Source organism: Periplaneta americana, chromosome 15 (genome assembly GCF_040183065.1).
Source record: "Periplaneta americana isolate PAMFEO1 chromosome 15, P.americana_PAMFEO1_priV1, whole genome shotgun sequence".
NCBI lineage: Eukaryota > Metazoa > Arthropoda > Insecta > Blattodea > Blattidae > Periplaneta > Periplaneta americana.
In genome coordinates this window covers 112,231,718-112,249,912 of record NC_091131.1, presented here as the reverse complement: position 1 = coordinate 112,249,912, position 18,195 = coordinate 112,231,718, and the positions used below count along the sequence as shown (strand labels likewise).

At 34.0% G+C, this 18,195-nt stretch overlaps 1 long non-coding RNA gene across 4 annotated transcripts in view; it reads right to left on the bottom strand.

The window, feature by feature from the left end:
- Positions 1 to 18,195, bottom strand: part of LOC138715266 (uncharacterized) — a 436,977-nt gene that overhangs the window by 385,997 nt on the left and 32,785 nt on the right. The gene's annotated exons all lie outside the window — the stretch shown is intronic.

Below are 18,195 nucleotides of genomic sequence, written 5' to 3'. Positions count from 1 at the left end.
TCACATTCACTGTAGTTTCTGTTTCCATTTCTCTAGATGTGTCTTGTACAGCTGTCAAAAGAAAAAGTGGCTGCTCTCCTGAAACAAAGTTCCCTTCGGGTATCTTCGCTACAATTCGGAGACAGGCGATGTTACATGTTGTTGGACCACGTTGCCTGATATCTATAGTTATAACTGAAGTATACTGTGTGATATTCGATAGCATAATGGTAGCGTTCAGGCCTCTTATTCATGAGGTCCTGCGTTCGACTACAACCTTGTGCTTTTTATGTTCTTTTTTGTTCTTTTTTTGAGAGAGACAGACTATACATAATGGCTCCTTTCTCTTTTACGATTATTTTAGTAATTAACATCAGGTTCATTAATATATTATGCCATGACTTTATCATTATGATATTGTGGCTGCAAATGGAAAGAAAAAAGATTTTATTCTCAATAAAAATATCTTTCATGGCATAAACAAAACAAATTTACTGGCGTCGGCCTTAAAACATTCAAACAATTAAGCGTTCAAAAAACAAAACAAAAAGTCACAATTCAATATTTAGTCTATCTTCCTCTTATCTCGATCATCTTGCAGTCAAGTGGGCATGGAATTGACTAGTCTTTGCAAATAGCGACTGTTCTTAGACACGATATTCCAGGCATTCTGAACATACATACATACATACATACATACATACATACATAAGTATTCTGTCCATTGGCAGGTCTTTCATTGCAAACCCAGCAATCTCCAATCTTTCCTATTTTCTGCCTTCCTCTTAGTCTCCGCATATGATCCACATATCCTAATGTCGTCTATTATTCTTTTCAACCAGAGACCCAACCAATTCCTTTTTCTCTTTCTAATCAGTTTCAGCATCATTCTTTCTTCACTCACTTTTTCAAACACAATTTTATTTCTTATTCTGTCTGTCCACTTCACACGCACCGTTCTTCTCCAGATCCACATTTCAAATGCTTCAATTCGTTTCTCTTCATTTCGTCGTAATGTCCATGTTCCTTCCCCATACAATGCTACACTCCACACAAAGCACTTCACTAGTCTCTTCCTTAGTTCTTTTTCCAGAGGTCCGCAGAAGATCCTTCTTCTTCTATTAAAAGCTTCCTTTGTTCATGTTTGCAGTTTTTCTTGGGAAGGATAGGCCTAAATGCGGTAACATCCCGTTGCTTTCCGCTCACCACTATCTCTTTAGCATCTTATTAAATTACAGGGGGCCCAAGCGTGGGGATGAGGAGAGTGGATTTGACTAATTGGGCCCTCTGGACTTCACCGAAAGTCACGGCAAGGATTAAATATTAATTCTATCAGGATGTTTGATCCGATCAGAGACCGGGAAATCTCAATTAGCCTTTGCCCCCCGCATCCTGGATTAGCTTCTACGAATCATCAGAAAATCAATTTTTCCGAAAATGTTTCCACACTTTTGCCCTCGTAGCTCAGTGGACGAATGTCGGAATTTAGATGTCAACGTCTCAGGTTCAATTCTTCGTTACTCCTTTTCATTTTATTGTGGTTCAAGATAGTATAATGTAATAATACAAAAAGAAAAACTAATACCAGTATTATGCAACTGGATTTTTCCAAACCTAATATTAAATTTATGTTATTTATATCGCTAAAGAACGATTACAATATAAATAACTTGAATATTATTTACACAGTATCACTAAAGAACGATAACAGAATATAAATGATAAATATCGGTTTGTTTAATTAATATAAGATATTATATAATACGTATTTAATTATCTAAATAAAATAACCTATTTTACAAAGAAAGATGGTTATTTGTGTTATAATAATTACTTACATAAAATACAGATTATTTATATTGCGAAAGAACAATAACAATATAAATAACTTGAATGCTAATGAAGGAAAACAGAATATAAATGATAACTTGAATATTATTTATATCGCTAAAGAACGATAATAATATAAAAAACGTGAATATTATTCATATCGGAATTTCACAGATTTATTACAGATGTATTTAAGAAATTGTAGAAGAATAGTAATTAGTAACAGTGTCCTGTTTATTCTTCTTGGAGCCAAATTTGTAACTCTTAAAAGTGTGGTTACTATGTTGAAGTGTATGTGTTGCAACTGATGCTTGATTTGTTATGTATGTGAGTCAGTTATGGGATGCTTGATGTCGTCCCAATGTCGTAATTATAGTTTGATTGTGTTTGTGTGACTATTGTGTATTAATTTATGATGTATGGTAAGGAAAGCTGCATATTTGTGTTATAGAAGTGTTACGTATGTGCATTGTTAATGTTTTTGTATGTTTCAAATTGATAACTAATATATGTTTTGCAATCACAATGCCTTAATTTACGGATTGTTTATGTTTTGTTTACACCGCGTAAGCTAATTTAATTTCCTTTTCCATTTATCTTTATGCTTATCTTTTTTGTGTATAAAACTATAGCCCTAACATACATATATAAAATAGGGCTAACCCCCATTGGAGATACAATAATAATAATTATTATTCATATCGTTATAAAACGATAACAGAATACAAATGATGACTTGAATTTTATTTATATCTCTAAAGAACGATAACAAAATATAAATAACATGATATCCATAAATAACGATAACTGGATATAAATGATAATTTCAATATCATTTACATCACTAAAGAATGATTAAAAATAAAATGAAAACTTGAAGAAGACCCGAACCCACAACCTTTGAATCATTAAACAAGCACTCTATCGCTGGTCTACGAAGCGCAGATATGGAACACTTTCATAGTTCCGGAACTGCTTGTACAAGCACATGCATCGTGTAACATCGCCGCGACCCGAAGTGGACTTTGAAAATATTCGCTGTTCATGAGTGCGGCCACTTTTTCTTTTGACAACTGTACATTGATGTCGGAAGTTTGTAGTAGGCCTATGCATAATTTACGCACATTGATAGGGAACAATTTTAAGGATTGTCGAATCGTTTATTTTCTATTTGTTCCAGGTTCTCATTTTCTTGTGGCATATTTGCCACCAGACATCAGGCTTTTATGACGTTGCCAATAGATTTGACATTGCTATTAGTTCATTGCACAGAATTATTATCAGAGTGGCTATATTTCTAAGTAATTTGGCACCACAGATAATCACGTGGCCCACAGAAAATGAGAAGTCTGTAAGCGCCGAATACTTCAGAATGAACGGATTTCCTAATGTCATTGGACCCATAGATGGCTGTCATATCAAAAACAAACCAAACAATGATCCAGATTCGTATATTAATAGAAAGGGATTTTATTCGGTGCAGGTGCGTTATTGACATTTTTAAAATTAGTTGATTGTGGTTCTACAAAGGAGGTGAACTTGAATGCTAATCTTAACGAGCTTTCCTTTTTTATTTTATATGCCAGATGCAAGCTGTGGTGGACCACACCAGGAAGTTTATAGATATATTTATTGGATATCCTGGCTCTGTCCATGATAGTAGGGTTTTTAGAACTTCACCTCTGGGGAATCTTTAGAGGGAAAAGTGTAGCCATTACAATTTACTCAGTGATAGTGGTTACCCCCTTAAAAGGAACCCGGTGACTCCGTTCAAAGACAGAGGCAATCTTACCCCACAACAGAACAATTACAATTTAAAATTATCAAAAAAACATGCTTTTGGGCTTTTAAAACAAAAATTCAGACAGCTGTATCATATAAAATTGAGAAGCATTTTCATAATTGCTAATATTATAAGGGCTGCATGTGTTTTGCATAATATAGCATTAAATGACGAGTTTCCTGTAGGCCTAGATGAAAATAGAGTAGACTTATACAATCCATTGCATCCTCCATTGCAAGGAGTAGAGGAAGACGAGGAGGATGAAGCCAAACAAATTAGGGACAACATAGCAAACAACCTATAGGAAGATATTTTATTTTAGTAAATAATTTCACAAATGATGAACTCTCTGGAATAAGGGAAAAAGATGAGCAAGCTTATCAACAGCTCATTCACAGAAGGTGGCAGGAATGAAAAACAGATTACAGGCAATATTGCGAATACATTAGTAATGTCTTTTTATTATTGTATAGGCCTAATATCCTATTAACAGAGATACTGTACACCATCTTATTGTGGAATTTCTTCCTTGCAAGTACAGTCACAAAAAAGAGCAATAATAACAATAATAATAATAATAATAATAATAATAATAAAAAACATGAAAATTAAGTATAATCTTTCCACATCATAGCCCATGAAAAATGTAAGAAAATCACTGAAATAAGATGTAAAATAGAACAGAATTTCAAGGAGGTGACCTGAACACTGGGTTACCTGTATGCAGAGTCTAAAAAAAAAATCAAGATTTTTATTGAAACAATAAAAACAATGATTTTTTAAACTTTAATCACATTTATCTGATATAAATATTTTTAAATTAAATTTTTGTCAAACAGTCATTTGGGGAGTTATTAAGTCTAGCATTTGTTCCCGTAGAAGATGTATCTAACATCTTTTGTCACCTGAGGCCAACAATTCCAAGAGAAATACAAAATTTCGTTAAATATTTTGAGAAAACATATATTGGATTGCCTGCTACAGGACGTCGGTTTACTATTCAAGCTAGTTTTCCAACAACACTATGGAATCAATTTCAAGTGGTCAGATCTAATGAACTCGAACAAAAAAATGCTACAGAAGCCTGGCATAACAGGTTCCAAAGCATTATATCAAAGAAACATCCTACAATTTTTTAATTAATAAAATGTCTACAGAAAGAGGAGTCTGACATCGGAACTATGACTCAGAAGTTAAATGTTGGTCATACTGCTAAACAACCACAAAGAAGGAAATATAAGAACTTGAACTTCAGACTACAAACATTGGCTCTCGCTATGATGAGTACAATGACCGATGAGTACAATGACCAAGGGTGTATTGATGAATATTTGTATGCTTTTGTTCATAATATAGCTATTTAAATCAACTATGTAGACTGAAGTGTTAAACAAATTTCTTGGGTGAACATTCTCTTGGTTAAATTTCTGTGGGTGAATTTTCTGCAAGGGTAAATACTACCAGGGTGAAATTTCATTCAGATGAAACAGATTCGTCTTCTAATGGAGGGATATTTCGTGATCTCATAAATGTCAGTGCTGAGGTAGACAACGTGCTAAGGACCCACCTAGAAAATTCAACAGTTTTCAAGGGGACGTCAAAAACAATTCAAAACAGCTTTTGGCGTTTATGCTAGAAGTTTGTCATGAAGAGATTTCGCGGAAGATAAAAGCTGCGGATTTTCTAGCAGATGAAACAAGTGGTGTCTCCAGCAAATTTCAGATTGCGGTTATTTATAGATATATCCACAACAAACCTGTTGAAAGATTCTGGGACTTCATTATTCCTCCTCGTTGTGATGCAACTTTGGCTAAATGCATAACAGACGAGCTTGATCATCATTTAGTAGCTTGTCCCAGGAAACTGATCACTCAAGCATATGACGGTGCTCTTCAGTTATGAGTGGCTAATTACACGGCGTTCAAGCATTGGTCAAGGCAATTTATCCAGACACAGCTTAAGTTCATTGCTATTCATATCAGCTTAATCTGATCATGCAAAATGCCGCATCAGCAAACTGCAATGTGAAAATATTTTTTACTAACCTTTAGGGCCTCTGTACAGCTGCCAAAAGAAAAAGTGACCGCTCTCTAGAAGCTAAGTTCCCTTCGGGTATCTTCGCTACAATTCAGAGAGAGGCGATGTTACATGTTGTTGGAGCACATAGCCTGATATCTGTATGTTACTATTGCAGCATAGTGGTAGTATTCCAGGCTGGTATTCATGAGATTGTGCAATCGAACACAACCTAGTGATTTTTATGTTTTTAAGAAACAGAGAAAATGTAATTGCTTACTTAATATATGAGGGCAGTTCAGGATGAAAATATCATAACAAATCCTTCTACCATTTCATAAGCCTGAGATTACGAAGAAATTCTCAAAAATGGAAATTTTGTATTCTGGCTTTCATTTTCCTATCGAATAATGCCTCATATTTTCTCAATCAAGTTCAGAAATATCTTGGGATTCATCATATCATCATATCTCCATAACAAATCCAAGTATTTTAGCATGTAGTTCTCAATATCCGGAACAGAGTGCAAGTTTCTTTTATTTTGGAGAGTACAGTGAAAAAGGACTGAAAATAACTATGAAACAATAAATCAGGAGTCCAAAGAAATCTAACTTAGATTCATTATTGAAAAGACTTTATAAACCACATACCGAATTTGTAATCTGTGGTGACATAAACATAGATTATCTATCAGAAAGCTCACGTAAAAGAAAATTAAACTCACTTCTTGAAACTTATAATCTTAGTCACACAGTAAGTTTTCCAACCAGAACACAAGCTGGAAGTAGTACTGCCATTGATAATATATTTATAGATAAAAGTAAATTGAATTCCTGTTCAACAGTACCATTAGTCAATGGCCTGTCTGATCACGATGCACAAATTCTAAGTGTTTTCAATATGAGTGAAAAATTCCAAAGTGTTAATCTAAAAATAAAAAAAAGGATTATAAATGCTGAATCTCTTCATCATTTAAATACATGTCTACAAAATGAATCTTGGGAAAATGTATATAGTACCGATACCATTGATATTAATACTAAATTTAATGCATTTTTCACTACATTTACGAATTATTTCAATGAATGTTTTCCAGTCAAGGTGGTGAAAAAATGTAAAAGTAAAAACATGTGGATAACTCAGGGAATTAAAATATCATGTGCTAGAAAAAGGAATCTATATTTAATGAGTAGGAATAGTGATGATCCTCATGTTCTTAATTACTACAAGAATTACTGTAAAACTTTGACAAAAGTTATAAAAGATGCAAAGAAAATGTATCTGAATGAAAAAATACAAAATTCAGATAATAAGATTAAAACTATTTGGGATATTATTAAAAATGAAACTAATCGATATTCAAAGAGTGAAAATATTACTTGCATTAAAATCAATGATAGTAAAATAGATAACCCAAAATCAATTGCAAATCATTTTAACGACTTCTATATAAATATTATTCAGAACTTAAACATTCAAGATTGTGCAGAAGATGCTGCACTTGGTTACCTAACTGATGCATTTAACACTGAGTTTTTAGGTCTCAAATTTATTCCCACTACCGCAGCAGAAATCATGCATGTGATAAAACAACTAAAAACAAAATATTCCTCTGGATATGATGAAATTCCAAGTAAAGTTCTGAAAGCTTGTTCTGAAATATTATCCCCTCCGTTAAGCTATCTATGCAATTTGTCAATGCAATGTGGTATTTTTCCAGAAAGACTCAAATATTCAATAGTAAAACCAATATACAAAAAGGGAGATAAATGTACTATTGCTAATTGTAATTACAGACCCATATCATTATTAACAACATTTTCAAAAGTGTTTGAGAAAGTTATGTATAATAGATTATATCATTACCTGGAGTCCAACAATATATTAGTTTTAGAACAGTTTGGATTTAGAAAACAAAAATCGACAGAGAATGCTGCTTTTAGTTTGGTGGATGAAATACTAAATTCATTAAATTCGAAACTACATGTAGGTGGGATTTTTTGTGACTTGGCTAAAGCATTTGATTGTGTAGACCATAGTATATTAGTAAAAAAATTGAAGTTTTATGGTATTAAAGATGAGATGTTGGGTTGGTTTACATCGTACTTATCAAATAGAAAACAAAAAGTAGAAATAAATGTACCAAATAGTCATAAAGTTACTTATTCAGAATTTAAAAATATTAAACATGGTGTTCCGCAGGGGTCAATTTTAGGTCCATTGTTGTTTCTAGTTTATATTAATGATTTAGCCTTGACCATAAACAATTCATCCCATGTAATTTTATTTGCAGATGATACAAGTGTAATTATTTCAAGCAAACAATACGATCATTTTATAAACACTTCTAATACAGTGCTGAATCTAATGAATGAATGGTTCCATGCAAATAAACTAGCACTTAATGTTGATAAAACCAGTGCAGTCAAATTTAGTACACACAATAGTGCTCAGGTTTCCTACAGTATTCGATTAAATGGAACTCATCTCAAAGAATCTATAAGCACAAAGTTTCTTGGTTTAGAATTGCATAATCACTTGAACTGGAAAACGCATATAGAATGTATTACTCGTAAATTGAGCTCTGCCTGTTATGCATTAAGATCCTTATCTACTATTGGTGATATAAACTTACTTAAAATGTCATACTTTGCATATTTTCACTCTGTAATGAAATATGGATTAATATTCTGGGGTAACTCGTCTGAAGCTAAACACGTTTTTGTTTTACAAAAGAAAGCTATAAGAATAATGGCCGGTGTGCATAAAAGGACCTCATGTAAAAATATTTTCCGAAACTTAGAAATCTTGACTTTACCTTGTGAATACATTCTTTCCCTAATGATGCTGTATATTAAGAACCAAGATAAATTCAGTACTAATCAAGACATTCATCATTTTAATACAAGACATAAATCAGATCTTCATCTACCCTCTGTTAGTCTAAGCTGTTTTAAAAAAGGAGTTCGCTATTCATGTATAACAGTCTTCAATGCACTGCCTAATTATCTTAAAGATTTGAAGAACAACGAGAAAAGGTTCAGAAAAGAATTAACCAAATTTCTACATACTCATACCTTCTACACAATTGATGAATTGTTTATGCTTGTGAATTGAATTATTCTACTTAAATGACATGTACAATTTTATATAGCTCAACTAAAATATGTTTTTATATTGACTTAATCTGTTTACTATGTATTGTATTTTTTGTTTAGCATAACTGATGAATTGTATGTACTGTAAATTGAATAGTATACTGTATAGGTCAACTGATGAATTGTTTAAGCTTATAAATTGAATTAATCTACTTCATATGAATTGTATAGCTTAACGAAAATAAGTTTGTAAATTGAACTAATTTGATTGTATATGTTTGTATAGTTTGGCTGATGAATTGTATATGTTCTTAAAATGATTACTAGTCTGTGTAGCTCTACTGATGAATTGTATATAGACCTACTGTAAATTGAATGGTAATATGTATAGCTCAACTGATGAATTGTTTATGATTATAAATTGAATTAATCTACTTGATATTAATTGCACAAATTTGTATAGCTTAATGAAAGTATGCTACTTTGTATTGTATATATTTGTATAGTTTTGGCCGATGAATTGTATATGCTTTAAATTGAATAGTAATCTATATAGCTCTACTGATAAATTGTTTGTGTTTGTAATTTGAAGTAGTTTGCATGATATGTATTATCAATTTCTGTATATCACAACTGGTTGAATTGTTTATGCCTTAAATTTAATTAAATTGTTTTGTATTATAATATAGCTCAACTTATGAATGATCGTTTGCGTTTGTAAATTTAATAATCTCATTGGCTTTGTATTGTATACTTTTAGTAGAGCCATCGATGTAGCTCAGTCGGCAGACTCGCTGGGCTGCTCATCCGGAGCTGCGTTCGGGCTTGGGTTGGATCCCCCTTTGGACTTTGGTTTCTTCGGAGGTTTTCCCCAGCCGTGGGACTGAAGCCGGATGGTCTATGGCGAGTCCTTGGCATCAACCCCTTTGATTTGATTACCCCCTTTGATTTGATTATCTGGTTGGGTTTTTCCGAGGTTTCCCCCACCGAAAAGGCAAATGCCGGGTAATATTTTGGCGAATCCTAGGACCTCATCTCATCTCACTACATCTTGCCAAAATGTAAAAAAATGTAAAAAAATTGTACAAAATTGTAAAAATTGTAGAAAATTACTAAATTGTAAAACTATAAAAATTTGTAAAAATTGTAATTGTAATATTGTAAAATGTTGACATGTTCCACATCTTAAAGCTTCATTGCTCATGTAAGATCTATGGAATAAAATAAATGAATGAATGAATGAATGAATCTGTGATACCATAGTGCAACAAGCTAAACACCGTTTTGAATTTTAAGGCCATCTTCCAGCAACTATGCTATTTCTACCTGACAGATTTTCAGAATATAATGCTGCTCTTCTTGAGAATCATCTATAAGCAGCATACACAAATTATAACTTCTTGGACATGAAGAAACTTCATACCGAATTGACTGCTATAAATGAAAGAGAAGAGTTTAGGAAAATTACAGGTGCATTGTCCATGTTTGACTTTATAAATGACAACAACTTAAATGAAACATTTAGGGAAAGTGTAAAACTCTTGAAAGTAGTGCTTACTATTCCCATGACCACATCCAAGGCAGAACGGAGTTCCTCTATTCTGAAGAGAATAAAGACACTTCAGCGCAACACAATGACGCAGGAAAGACTTTCAGCACTTGCCATGCTTTCTATGGAATGAAACCTTATTATGCAAATACCTGATTTCAATCAAAGAGTGACTGACAAATTTGCTGCCAGTAAGGGTAGGAGAATGGATTTTCTCTTCAAATATAGACGTGGGTTTACTTTTGTTTAAGTAAATTAATTAAGAAATTTACCAACTCAAGCCAGATGGTGCTTGGCAACCACTTAGCATAGTAAGTTGTAGCGGTTAGCATTTTTATGAAACTAGAAATTTTACAGTGTAAAAATACTGTCAATGAAAATATGCAATACCCCATATTTCAAGTCACTGACAGCCACTGTTAAAATACAACATATAAAGCGGAAAAAAGACATTGAGAATAATATGTGAAATAGATATGAGAAACAACCTTGTTTAATTTGTTTAATTGGATTAGAGAGTGCATTAACAATCTGCAAGCAATATATGACAACACATAGTTTTATGTAAGAGTTACAGTAACACTGCCACATTGACTGAAACATTAGATAATATGTGGGAGTCAGACAAGTTGTCCAATTAATACGCATCTCTTAAATATATTCATAGATGATATATTACAACACATTATTAAAAGTAACAAGCATGTACCAGTAATTAGTAACGTAAGTATATCAAGATGATTTGATATGTGGTGCGATTACAGTAATGGGATTGCAGAAATCACTAAATGCTATAAAAGAATATTGTAATGAATAAAAATTAAGAGTAGAGTAGGGTTGCCAGATTCTCCGTTTTTCCCAGATTCTTCCGTTTTTTTTTTCACCCAAATTTTGTTCCTCCATTTATTATTTACCATCATGGGATATCAAGTTCTGAAAACACTGATGGTATTGTAATTAAAAAAAAAAAGGTTTTGGCTAGAGATTTTTTAAGTCAGAATTGTAATAGGGGTGGTTACATTTCAAACATTCATGTAAGTATGAATATAACGGGGATGTGCAGAGAAGTATTTTGAAATTCCCGCTATTTCCTGTGCAGGAAGTCGTTTGAAATTCCCGCCATTTTTGTGCCTGTGGGACTCCACTGGTGGCAATTGTGCTGCTTATGATTAGGTTTTCTCTGGAGCAGTTGTTTGCGCGCTTTCAATCAGAGACCTCCGGATTACCTCCAATTGATGCCGCGCAGGTTGTACATGTGCTGTGGCGCAGACATACACTTTCCGCTGAGCATGCCTTTAATCAGATCAGATAGTTATTCGAGTCTGCTGACGTCCGCGTATCTTTTAAAATAAGTTGTAATCTGTTGTTGTTTATTCTCTCTTTTATGTTAATCTCTCTCTCATTCTTCGGCTTTTTTTTTCTTGTTTTGCTTGAAGTGCTACGTTAGCTGACAGATTTTTTTCTAGTTTTAAAATTAATAGTATATATGGAAAGGCGTATTAGTTTTATGTCATTGATCAAATTAGCCTAATAACATTCAATCTAACTGCAAAACTAACGCAGAAGTAAAGCTTTTCAGTAGCTAATGTAAACATGTATACTGTAGTTCTCCTAGAAACTCTCGTTTAATCGCAAACAGTGTTTGTCAATTATTATTCTAATCGGTTTAGTTTAACGTAAAATATATTGAGGGAGAAGCTTCAGAATGGAACAAAAGAAACGTGGGCTATCAATGGGTTAAAATTTACTGTCCAACATAATTTATTCAGATTCTTCACCGGACAGGATTGTGATTATTGTGTTAAAGGGTGTCAGTATTTGAACCGCCTCTTCTAAAACATGCCACTCTTTCTCTGTAATAAAAATATAAGCAGATATCAACTTAAGAATAATTGTAATTATATTATTATGACATGTTTCTTTAGTTTCATTCAGAAACTCAATATTTTAATCCAAACAGTAAAATATAACTCAAGTTGTCTAAACAGCAAAACATAACTCAAGTCGTCTTTTAAATATTTCATATGTTTTTTACTGCCTCGAAAGTATGTTTTAGAGAAATTTCAAGACTTTTTCTTATACTGTGGGCCTTTAGGAACAATAGCACTTAAACAATTTAAAAAGAAATCGTACCAAATGTTTTGCGTAATTGTTTTCATCAAGTTCGCGTTTGTGCAATCGCTCCAAATGGTCTAACACATTCGAAGTTCCACCACCCTTAGAGTAAATTCGCCCACAAAGTTTACAATGTGCGACTTTATTATTACATTCAACTAAATTAAATAATTTCCATGCGACGAATATCCGATTTTGTGCCATTTTATTCCACTCACAACTACAGTCAGTCCGTACGCGCCGGTCGTCCTTGAGCTAACTGTCGCTCCGCTCCGAACCACCGCATCCCTCCGTATGTCCCCTGTTCCACCTACAGTAGTACCAGAGATCATCGGTGGAGAGCTTTATTCGTAATCCCCAATTCCTCCGCGGTAGTAGTCACTCCGATGTGCAGCACTGGGTGGCAATAAGAAGCTTTTTGACAGATTACACTTAATCCGGCTTATGAGCCCCTCTTTTCTATTCTAGCCCTCTTGGTTTGATGTAAATAAGCGTATAGTTAATGCATTCAGTGACATGGGAAAAGGATATGGTGAATTGGAAATATTCTCAGTTTCTCTCAATATGAGATCTATGTTTCATAGTTCATACGACAACCTGCTTTTGAGAGTTCGTCAGTCTGCAGTCTCTAGTGCGAGTTCCTTACAAAAGCAAGACAAGAGGTAAGAAATAAATACACAGAACTTGACGAGTCACTCAAAGACAAACCTGTCATAGACATTGCTGTCAGTTACGATGGACATGGTATTGAAGAGGTCACACCTCAGCATATGGAGTGGGATGTGTTATCGATGTGGAGACAGAATTTGTCATAGACTATGAAATATTATCGAACTATTGCCAAACTTGTACTGTAAACAAATCGAACTTGGGGGAAAACTTTCCAGAATATTATTTCTGGGAAGAGGGGCATAGAGATGCATGTGAAGCAAACTATTCAGGATCTTCGCCTGCCATGGAAATGACGGCTGCACTAATTCTCTAGCAGAGTCTGAACAGTTCAGTTTCAGATATACCACAGTTGTAAGTGATGGAGACAGCAAGTCACTAAATCACTTGCAACGGAACATGGTTTATGGACACACAAAAATAAAGAAAGAAGAATGCATAAACCATGTTGCCAAAAGAATACAGACAGCTCTAAGAAAGCTAGTGAAAGATGAGGGAGCAGAGGACAACAGCTTAGCAGGGAAATCTTACAGAAGTCTTAAAGCATCCACTATTACCAAGATTTCAAATTATTAAGGAAATGCCATATACAGACACAATGGAAATAAAAAAGAAATGAAGACTGCAATATATGCCATCCTCTACCACTGCATGCCTACTGATGATAAGCCACAGCACAGCAAATGTCCAGAATGTGGGGAGTCATGGTGATTCTATAATAGGGCTGTCGCTAAGAAAGAACCACCTGGCTCCCATGAAGTTACTGTCGACAATCCTATCTCTGGAAAAGTGATTCTGAAATTGAAACAGTGATTTCAAGAACATCTCAAGTCCCTATTTTTGCCAAATATGGTTTTATCCTGAATCATACTATATGAAGTGGACCGCATCTAGTGACGAGATAAACCACCCAACTTTGCACTTCACTACCACATATAATGGCGAATAAATGCTGTAGTGATTTCAAGAAAATCCCAAGTCCGGGACTTAGGAGATTCTTGACCTCACCATCCATTTTGTACAGTGCTTGTGTTGCCAAAGAGCTGAGAGTGTATTGAAAATGGCTGACTTGGTTGAGGCTGTTGATGACTTTAGTACATTTAAAGGTGAAAGAAAAGAAAATGAGAGTGAGTGGAAGAAAAATAAAACGAAACAGTTAAGAATGGAAGGCAAGGAGTACATTAATATGAGTGGTAAGAAGATTGAAGGCTGCAAAACAGGCAGCTCTTGCAGGTATGTAAACATCCAACAGATTATTATGTTATATTCCACAGAATATTAATATTTTATATTAGATGGAGTTTCTTTCATACAAATACTTTGAACGTACTTAGACCTACTATAATATTTAGAAGGAGAAATTGTCTGAAACTAGTGTATATATAATTTATCTTAAACCAACACATACTAATGCAGGCATAACCTCACTTTATATTAAAATAGGCATTTGCAAATTATTTAATAGTTGCATACATTCGTACTTATTTATTTTAGGTGTAAAAGAGGATGTCTTGGTAAATTTTCTGATGAGACTAAACAGTTTCTATTGACGAACTTCAATACATTTACCTCCAAAGATGCCCAAGATGCTTATTTGTATGGTCTTATTCGTGAAAGTGTTACTGCCAGAAGGTGTCCAAGGAAAGGAGAGGATTCCATGCAACGTATAAACCAATATACATATACTCTACATATCATGAAGCTCCGAGACAAATATTGTACTTATTCTCAAAATTCATTACAATAAACATGTGCTTCATTCTATTTATTTTTTTAGATTGCACTTGGTGAAGGGGAAACCATCATATGCCTTGAAGGGTTTGCTAGCTTGTTTGGAATAGGTGTTGCGAGAGTAAGACGCTTAACAGGCATTTACAGTACTGGTTGTCACCGAAAGACAACAGAAGATGCCACAACAGACCGAGGGCTAAGTCAGAAGAAATAAAAGAGCAAATAGACCATCACATATGCTCATTTCCTTACTGCGTCCAAAATTATGGTTCACGAGCGGAACAGAGATACTTACGTTCTGATTTAGATGTAATGCACACGTAGGCTATGTGTTGTTTCTGGAAAAGCATTATCCTTATGTGTTGTTTCTGGAAAAGCATTATCCTAAAACGTACTTGCAAGTAAAAAGTGGTACGGATCCCAAGAATGTTAAGTGTATAGTAAAGTGTGAATATTACCTGCGCTATTATCAAGAACATTTCAACTACCCATTTGGTAGACCAAGAACTGATGTATGTGGTTTCTGTGAGGAATATCGTGTCAAAATAAGTACCGAAACAAATAGGGTGCTCAGGAAACGTTTACAAAATGATTTAAAACTTCACAAATCAAAAGCCAAAAAGTTTCAACCATCAATGAAAGAGGCAACTCAGTATCTACAGAATAATGAAAATGCAGAAGCAATCTGTTTTGACTTTGAGCAGAATATTCCTTTCCCACATCTTGCAATTTTCGGTGCATTTTATAAACGACAGCTATGGCTCCATAATTTTGCTTTACAAATTTGAGAAGCGGTAAAAATGTAATGTTTACATGGCCAGAAACGAAAGCAAAATAAGAAGTTAATGAAGTTCTTTCTTGTCTCAATATCTACATTAATAACTTTCTTCCTGAAAGTTACAAAAACTTATTTTTGTTTTCAGATGGTTGCATTGGTCAAAACCACAATATGATGATGATGCAGTATTTTTTCACTCAAGCTTATGTATACAGATTTTCGAAGGTTACTCAGATGTTCCCAGTCAGAGGACATTCCTTTTTGCCGTGCGACCAGCACTTCACCATAATTGAAAAGATGAAGAGACTTGTGAGACAATGGAAATGTATAAAGGATGGATAGAATTAATAAAGAAAAAGTTTCCAGCATACTGCTTACAAACAGAGGAAGTTACTGATTTCCAGACAGGATTCAAGGAATATTTCAAATCTAGCATAACAAAAGACAAAGAGAGATTTGGTTTTACAAAGTATAAAGTATTCAAGTTTGATGGACGCCATATGAATGAAGTTAGTGTTGACAAAAAAAATGAGTGGGATGACATCACAGTATTTCCGCATCTTGAAGCCTAATATGAAGCCGATAATCCCCAGTTGTAAGGCTTCCAACAAACCAATTCAGCAAAAGAAACTTGGTGATGTCAAGTCATTAATGATGTAGGGGAAAGTCGGGTAGTATCGGACATCGGGTAATATCGGACAGTGCGTTTCTTTCATCTACCACCATATGGTAGTACCTGAATGACATGGTTACATTTCTCTATGTGACATCACAGAAACGTAACCATGTCAATCAGATACTATCATCGTGTGGTAGATGAAAGAAACTCACTGTCCGATATTACCCGATGTCCGATACTACCCGACTCTCCCCTACTTACAATCAAATGCAGCGCAGTTTATAAAGTCACTTGTTGGATCTGATGAGCCATGCAATGAGGACGAAGATTATGATGTTACAGAAAATCAGTAAAGAATGCTGTATGGAGTGCAGCGGGTACATTTATAATTATTTTTCACATGTTTATTAATAAAAATATTATAAGTGTTCTGGTTTTCATCCCCATGATTTGTAATAAAGTAAACTCTATAAATAAAAGTTCAATAATGGTATAATACATGTTTGTTCAAAATAATACTCTGTGATTTCAAAAACATCCCAAGTCCACTTACTTTGTACACCCCTCAACTGTCACAGATGAGACTTACAAAATTCATAATATCTGGGAATATTGACAAAATGTATAACGGGAATAAATAATTCCGACTTGCACAAATACTTTTAATGAAAAATAGTTTTTTGTATCTCCTGTAAAATTTTGGTTTCTGGACATGGGATGTTCTTGAAATCACTGTTTCAATTGATACCAGTATTCCAAAGACTTGGAGCTGACGACCTATTGCAAAGATGTTTAGAGGCAGAACCAAGAATGCCAACGAATCCCTACTCAGCTGTATATGGAACAAATATCCAAAAGAAAAGTTTCTCACCAAAAGGAAAATAAGTATAGCTGTGTGTGAAGCTGTGAGTGAGTATAATTTTAAGCACACCTACACCACTTCCCATAGGCAGAGCAAACTTGAACTTTCCCCTGGAAGCACAACTCTTCGATTGGCAAAGCGAAGAGATGACCGGGCTAACAAACAGCGGCAAAAGTGACACACTGCATCATACCAGAACTACAGGAAAGCTGTCAAAATTGCTAAAATGAGAGCAGAAGAAGCAAGAAAGAAGCAGAAGGGACTATCATATGGAGCAGGAGAGTTCTAATGCAGAAAAGTAAGATTTACATTCTTGCAATACATGATAAACTTCGATTGTGGTTTCCCGTAACTCTGTAACAGAATTTTGCTAATTGATTTTATTTTAAAAATATGTCTGTCTGTTTGCAAAAAAGGAAATAAAAAAACTGTTGTTACATTTTAATTGTATATTTTACAAGTGTAGGGACGAATATCAAAATTCTGTTACAGTTTGTAGAGCATGTTTTTACAAGTAAAATGTAAAAAAAATGTTTGAATTTATCTTTAAAAATGGTTTAGATATATCAGGTTTAGTAAAATCGTACACTGTGTACACTTTTTCTTAAATCTGGGCTCCCAAATAATTTTTTTTCAAAATATTTATATTTGGTTCAAAAACAACAATTGAATAGACTACAGTGGACTATAGTGGACTTTATGTTGTGAGCAAACAGCTGGATACATTAAGAAGATTGATTTATTGATATTTGGTTGAGTTGCTATAGACATGAGCTCTCTACATACAAAAAATAATATTTTACATCAAATAGGAAAAGAGTTAAAAAAAAATACCGTCCTCTCCCCTTAAAGGGAGTGCAGAATAAACTTCTAGATTTTGTAAATTGAATCGGAAGATTCAACAAATCGCGGGATATTTCGGGGTTTGAGTTTACCGCAGATTTAGCTCAAACTTTGAAAGATCATTTACAGGGCTCGTCGCAATTCAAAGGTGCTTCAAAAACAATTCAAAATGAATTGCTGTATAGTATGTTAGCAGTTATTCATGAAGAACTGTCGAAGGAAATTAAAGAAACTTGTTATGTTGCGATAATGGCCGACAAAACAATGGACACTGCTGCAAAATCACAAATAGTTTTAGTCCTTCGTTATGTTAAAGATGGAGT